This window comes from Triticum dicoccoides, chromosome 3A, assembly GCF_002162155.2.
Source record: "Triticum dicoccoides isolate Atlit2015 ecotype Zavitan chromosome 3A, WEW_v2.0, whole genome shotgun sequence".
Taxonomy (NCBI): domain Eukaryota; kingdom Viridiplantae; phylum Streptophyta; class Magnoliopsida; order Poales; family Poaceae; genus Triticum; species Triticum dicoccoides.
Window position 1 is genome coordinate 617,441,041 of NC_041384.1, and position 7,794 is coordinate 617,448,834.

At 44.0% G+C, this 7,794-nt stretch overlaps 1 pseudogene; it reads left to right on the plus strand.

The window, feature by feature from the left end:
- Window positions 1–835: 835 nt before the first annotated feature.
- Window positions 836–5,958, plus strand: LOC119272675 (annotated as a pseudogene).
- The last annotated feature ends 1,836 nt before the right edge of the window (window positions 5,959–7,794 follow it).

Consider the following 7,794-nt stretch of genomic DNA (forward strand, 5'->3'; position numbering starts at 1 on the left):
GTCTCCGACAGCTGTGGGGTGGAATCCATCTCATCGAACACTACATAAGAGGTCATGAGACGCCATCGTTACCAGGTCAGCTATGTAAGACAGTTGTTAGCACCCCATGTGAGACTATCATCAATAGGCTGGTTAGCTAAGACGGGTTCTAACTCTGAGTTAGTAACTGCTTTGCAAAAATGGACGTAAATCCTTTGGATATCTGCTATAGATTGCGGATCTATACAAATTATTTGACCTGTCTCTAGTTGGTTAGCTAAGACGAGTGCTTAAGTTTTGCATGGCTGGAGATATAACTCAAGTTAGCAAAACCACGGCGCAAGCATGCAGTTTGCATGGTTAAAGTGAGGTTAGCTGAGTCCTAATTTTAAATCCGCAACCCCTCTGCTGTTAAGACGGTGCAACATTTTGAGCACAGACCAGCTAAAGATAATTGGATGCGGAACCGATATTCAAATCGCGCCCCACCTGCTGTGTTGCGCACATGCGGTGTGTACGCAGCCCGCGGAATTGCTAGCACCGGTACTTTTTTTGTTCAAACATTGAATCAGTGGCATAATCATGGCGAGAATGAAAAGGATTACCTGAACAGGAGATCCACGGCGATTGATATGAAGGAGACCGATAATTTTTCGGTGATGAGCGAACTTTGCGGAGGGATCAGGATTGGCTTTCCTTTGGAGAGCTTGCCTGTCGCCACCGATGCTAGATGGAGAGGGATCTGGAACTCATCTGCGGATGACCCCACAAGTTAGTTAAATACTTGGAGGAACTATTTGAGAGCCCACATGTCAGTATGAGCTTGAAGTCCACCTACCACATTTTCACACCTCAGATGGAGGTACTCCTCGTAGGACTCATATAAGGCTGACCCCACAAGTTAATGAGAGACTTAGAGGAATTAGTGACTGAGAGCCCACTTGTCAGTGTCGTGGATGGTCAAGTGAAGTCGACCTACCACATCTCCTCATGCCCAAAAAACATGCCCATCTTTCATGCGTCGCAAAACTCACCCCACCTATCAGGTTATTCTTCTCCTGCATGCAAAAAACGAAGTAGCCTCTCTCTCTCTCTCTCCCTCTCTCTTTCTCTTTTCTCTCTCTCCGAGATTCAAAATCATTGAAGGGGATCGCTGACAAACTGCAGTGAAGCAGATCCCCCCAAAATTTAGAAAGGTGTGACTTCCGAACAGTCAGCGCATAAGATTTGGCAATCAAAGGTTAGTAAAAAATTTATCAACGCACCTTTTGTGTGGCGATTCCTGATACACGAGATTCAATTCGTTAATGAATTTGTTGTGGTCGGGATTCATAGAATAAGACTGTTTAGTTTTACACTGTAGCTTTGATTTGAATTTGTTTTTTGTTTTGTATCCTCTCGTCCTTGTAATACGAGGTTGTTACTTTTGTTAGGTTTCATGGTTATCTTTGTGTTAAGTGTTACACAAGAAAATTAGCATGAGAGGATCTCACTTTGGTTGAGGTTGTAGTTTAATGAAATATATATCTCTGTTGATAACGACTTTGAAAAGTTTCAACACTGATACTGCAGGTTTATAACCTTTATAATTTTTACGTCTCTTTTTCGGGGCAGATGTTCAGGAGTGCATCATCTGGTCAGGACAACAGGGACGGTCGGTCTTTGAATGACATCGGCAAGGATTATGGGAGGCAGGTAATAGTAAGGCAGTTGAACATTAGTGTTTGGTCTTTTATTCCTGGGACGTTTGCTGTCAAGGTGTCACCACTGAGAACACCAAATAGTAGATCATTAACAACAACAAAAATGATTTATATATCCTGGATGAATGCTGTAATATCTGTTTACCATGTGCATCTACTTTGCAGTTGAGTATCGAGAGGTGGAAGAAATTTTTTTACTACAAAACGAGAAGAAGATCAAGGATGCAGATGCTGTCAAACACGCACATGCCATGCGGGCTGGAATAATTGGAGTCAAGAGTTAGATACAAGTTCTTGGCAAATGCCCCAACCAGGAGCATGGTGTGCAAGAGACACCTGCCAAGAGGAGCATTCTAAACAGCAGAGACTCCTCTAAGCAGATTGTCCAGGTAACGACGACAATATCAAACGCTGGTTTTAACGTATGTGGAAGCTTTGGTCACACGTGCATCTCATTATTTTTTGGTTTGAAGGCACAGATGCCCACAAAGGCGCAGAGCGGGCGTTGTGACGGCCCAGCGTTTGTAAACGGTCATAATGAAGAGGTGCAGGGTAACAAAATTTCCTTTGATGCAAGTAGAAGGATCATTGGCAACAAAAGCATTGGTGTTCAAGGATTCGGTACGGTTTGCACAAGCAAGAAGAGCCTAACGACAAAATAAAACATAGGAGCAATAAGCTCTACCATACAGCAGAATCAGAAAGCAATACAGGTGACAGCATATACGAACGTGCAACAACATTTAAAGCAAATGTATATTTTTTTGTGAGCAATTTTTTCTTTGTTTTCGTCTGGTATATTTAAATTGCAGTATCTTCCACACGCAGGTGTACGAGGAAGGAAGCAAGTATCGTGGTAGTCCACAAATTGATGAAAACATAAGGCAAGGTCCTTTGAAAGGATCTACTGTGGCATTCAACATGAGGGGTCCTTCCAAAGGATCTCCGATGGCATTCAAAGTCGTCAGCGAAATCACCAATGCACGGAGGTTGTCGCCAAGATTTGTTGGACAAGAGAGGCATGTGAAAACAAAGGTGATGTCGGAACTATGCTTTTTCAAATTCAACACACAAATAGTTTTATGGGAGAACAGGGTAAAGTGGAGAACAGGAGGACGACTGTCCATCTTGTACGGCTGTATGTGCAGTTGTTCTTTTATATAGGATGTTGTTGTGCGTCTCCGGTTGTATGGTGTAAACAGAAGCACATCTGTGACTCTTTGTGCAGATGTGTGTCTAGCATGGTCGCATTCGTGATGTGAACAGTGCCTCTGGTGTACTGCTTATACTCGTTGAAGAGGCACGGGTCTGGTTTTGGTATACCATATGAGCCCTGATGAGTCATATAAATCTTTTGTTTAGAAATTAAAAAAAATCCATATGCTACTCTGGATATCTAATTCTGTTTCTTGCCATGTGTTCAGGATTTGGCGGAGGGGATAACAGATGAGGGAATGAAATTTCATAGTTCTCCATCCATTTCGAAGGAAACGCAACATTCATAGCAGCAATTAGCGTACAGTGCCAGCACGGATTGCATGGTAGAAGCAACACAGTCCCTTGGTTGCTCGAGTGTCGGAGAAACAGGGAGCAGCATTGCACAATCCAACATTGGAGAGGCAGACTCATTTATGGATTTGGTTGTGGCATGCAGAAACGATTCTGCTGCGCGTGACAAACAACAGAGCAGTAGCAGCTCCGCTGTAAGTGGACCTGTGGCTGGTGATGAGATTGATGTCGTCAGAAGTGAATGCGATTAGATGAACGAAGACACGGTGGACAGAATCATCATGGCGCTGCCGACCATTGTAGAGAAAGAAATGGATGACATGTTTAAAGATTTCATATACCCAACAATTCAGGAGGTCACCGAAGCGGTCGAACCAGAAGGTGGTATGGTATTTGGATCATTGGATGAGTGCTTTTTCTTTTTCTGTAGATATGCTAGAAAGGTTGGCTTTGCTGCCAAACGATCAACGAGCAGAAGATCGACATATGATCAGCAGCTTGACAAGCAGGTTTTTCAGTGCACCAAGGAAGGGCAAAATAAAACAACTGAGAGACATGTTAAGGAGATAAGGAGCAACTGCTTGATCCGGACAAGCTGCCGAGTCCAAATAACAGCCAAGAGGGATACAGATAGGAGGAAATGGTATTTGAAGAACGTGCGTCTAGAGCACAACCACGAGCTTCACCCATCTGATTGGATGCTGAAATTCATGAGATGCTATAAGAAGATGAAACCTCAGGAGAAATTCTTTATACAAGTGCTGCAGAAGGCGAGGTTAGAACCAAGGAAGGTTATGCAGATTTTTGCTGCCATGGGGAAATCGAGGCGAGAAATTATGTTCGACACGATTGACATAAGCAACATTGCATGCCGGGAGAGGGCTGGAGAGCGCGGCACTGATATCACAGACACCATGAAACTGTTTGCTGATATGCAGAGGCAGAGGCCGGGATTCCACCATGTGGAAGAGACAGAGAACAATGTAGTGCGCAGCCTGTTCTGGACAGACTCCCTGTGTAAGATGAATTATGATCTATATGGAGATTTCATGTCTTTTGACACCACATTCTCTACGAATATATATGGCTTGCCATTTGCACCAATTATAGGTGTCGACAACCATGGGTCGACCGTCCTATTTCGGGTAGGCCTTTTGAAGGATGAGAAAATAGGGTCGTTCAAGTGGCTCCTAAGCACGTTTGTTGAGGCAATGGGAGGTAAAGAGCCGAAATACATAATAACAGACCAGGACCAGGCGATGAAGACTGCAATAAAGGAAGCTCTTCCGAGGACGAGGCATAGGTTCTGCTGGTGGAATATTAGGAAGAACCTGAAGGAAAATAACGCAGTAGTGTTTGCGCAGCACCTAGGGATGTCTGATGATATATTTTGAATCGTCAAAAACTCACTAGATCAAGACGAGTTTGAGCGTGCCTGGAAAGCAGCAATTTCTCTGCACAAGGCGGAAGAAAACAAACATCTGAACACGCTATGGGAACTCCGAACTTTTTGGGTGTCGGCCTACTTCAAGGACTGTTTCTATCCTTTCTCGTCAACAACCACTTGCAGTGAGAGCACGAATTCTATGTGGAAGAATTACGTCGACCACTCGGACACTATAAAAAGGTTTGTTGAAGCATATCACACGATTTAGCAAAATTGCCTCGCCACGCTTGATAAGAAAAGATACCGAACAGAAGAGAAGGCGCCATCACTAGAGACGGGTTTTCCGATTGAAAGACAAGAAAGTCAAGTATACACGAATGAAATTTTCAGGAAATTCCAGCTGGAGCTACGGAACCGAACTTACTTCAAGTGCTCTGATCTGACAAAGGGGAGACAGTATTTAAAAAAAAGATTATTGATCCTAGAGATAAAGTGTGGAGACCTTATCCCAGCGAGGAATTTGATAGGTCTGAGTTCGGGGTAGATGTGGATGAGCAAAAATAAATATACAGTTGCAGCTGCAAGAAAATGAGTAGGGATGGCATTCAGTGCTGCCATGTGCTTAAGGTGATGGACCAAACAGGCATGGTTGATCAACTTCCAAAATCCTTTGTCATCCCAAGATGGACCCGGAATCTATCAGAGAGTCTGAAAGTTCTGTCTACAAGTCAAGGTGATAGCATGAGCATACAAGACGATGAAACTATGAGATTCGGCCTCGCTTACACTGAGTTGACGGATATCTGTTCAAATGCATGCAGAAAAGAGAAGGCATACCTTGTGCTACGTGAGTGTACGGTAGACATGAAAATAAAAGTCATGGCGGCACTTGCCAAGGAACCAGACACAGGCATTCTTGTTGAAACTCTCAAGAACCCTCCCATGAGTGGCTCAAAGGTTATGAAAAAAGGACATCGAATCAAAGCTGGTTCTGAGAAGAAAGGAAAAGGCTTCAAAGCCGCAACCAAGTGCGGCCGTTGTCGAGAAAAGGGTCACAGGAAAACAGACTGTCCGGATAACCCAGAAGTGCAAGAGAGGATGAGGATTGAAGAGGAAAAGAGGAAATCGCGGCTGGAGAAGAGGGCAAGGTCAATGAAATGGCTGACAACACCGATAACACCATCGAGGACATCAAACGGCTTAGGACAATGCACTCCAAGCCCAGGAGGAAGACGTCAGACGCCAGCAATTCCAACGACCCCACTGACAGCAGGGAGCATTTACCAAAGTCTTGCATCTACGCCAGAATCAAACATGACACAAGCCAGGCACACAGAATGCGTGCAGGGAAGCCCGGGACAAGGCACGGAATCTGCGTAGTCCCTTTCCAGAAAGGAAAGGTCTGAGTGGAGACTTTTTGGTACCGGAGAACAGTATGAATAGAAAAATTAAAAGGTAATAATGCAGCTTAAACAAGACGTGAGGAAAAAATAGTGATGACTGCAATCTTTCACTTTGTTTTTATGTATGAATATTAATTTTACAGGTAAATAGGTTGAATAGCAACGCAGAAGGGTCGGTTTGCACAAGGGTCGGGAAGGAAGTCTGGATCATTGAACATTCAAAAACAAGGCCGCACGTGGAGCGATGCAATAGCAAGAAATTGGTTGGGATTGTTTATTTTCTTGTGCTGTGGTTATAAGAACGGGTTGTAAGTTAATTTGCTACAGTTATAGAAACAAAACAAATTTAAATAAGAATGCCTTTTGCTTCTTTATATATTTTTACTGTGCGGACGAAAATATCAGAGGCACAGGTTTCCTTGTTATTTTCCGCAGCCGCCTCAGTTTTTGCACGTGGATGTCGTAAGCATACAAGCATGCTTCTCTGCTGCGTGACAGAGAGATAAAATTAACCTAAGGGCACAGGCAGCCACGGCCATGCCACCGGTGAGTGTTCAACCGTGACTCTCACGGTTGCATGGTCACGCCCGCCGTTATGGAACGAATACGTTTTTAAGCACAGAATCTGGGTTGTGCTTCTGGGCTGCATAACCGTGGCTTTCGTGGTAACTGTGCCTCGCCTGTTCTAACACATGTTCTTCTATTATGAATGCATGACTGTAAGTAGTTCAAATAACCGTGCTTGTGATGCATGTCCAACCGTGCCTCATGTGCCTTCACGCGGTGCTTCTGTGATGCAAAGATTTCAAACACAATGGGTCACAATTGTGGTTGCGTTTCTGTTTTTACAAATGGATATAGTGCCTGACAGTAGGTTCACGATGTTTGCTGTTGCTACTAAGGCACGTGGAATCATGGCCGTGCTTGTGTGTGGCATGTAGAACAGTGCTTTACAATGCCGAAGGCAGGACTGTGTGTCTCGTTCTTGAAAAGCCGTGGTTCTGCCATCACTTCATTCACTTGGTTTTGTCCGCGTTTTAGCAGAATCATCTACAAAGCAGAGGCACGGCCTTGAATCTTCTAGTGACTTAATTGTAACACGCACGTTTGCTTTCCGCAATTAACGCACAAATGTGACTCCACATAAAACACAAGCATGCCTCCCTGAGCAGCTTTACCTTGCCACTCCTGGTTATAGATCAATGGATGCATTTGAGCACAAAGAGACACGAAGGTGACCTCTGACTTGAAACACTGACAAACTTGACGGTTCGTGCATTTGAGTTAAAATCTTACAACGAAAACAATTGTAACACGGACAGTTATCCATTTCTATTAGGTTTCCGTAATAATTGCACAATCGTGACTCCGGGTAAGAATAAACCATGCCTCTTCACCGACTCATTGTGAATACAATTAGAAAACCTCTGTGTGTGACTCTATGTAATTAGAAGACCTTTGAGGGTTGTATGCCCGTGCTTGTGACCTTTGAAACTAAAACACAGAGTAAACGCCCGTGCCTCCATAATGTATGTACGTGCTTATGCCTGTACAAGGAAATACACTTTTAAAAACAGGGTCTCTCGTATAGGCCATTCTGTGCCTCACAGAGTAAACGCCCGTGGCTGTGCGTAAGACTAAGATTAGCGTGACTCTATGTAATTCCACATACCATGCCTCTAGGCACTTCATTCCCGTGCCTGTGATAATTGTGATCCCGCGTAAAACGCAAGCATTCCTCTCTGGGCCTCCATACTGTGCCTCTCCTAGTTTTAGAGTCAATGGAGTTATCTGGAACACAAAGAGACACGAA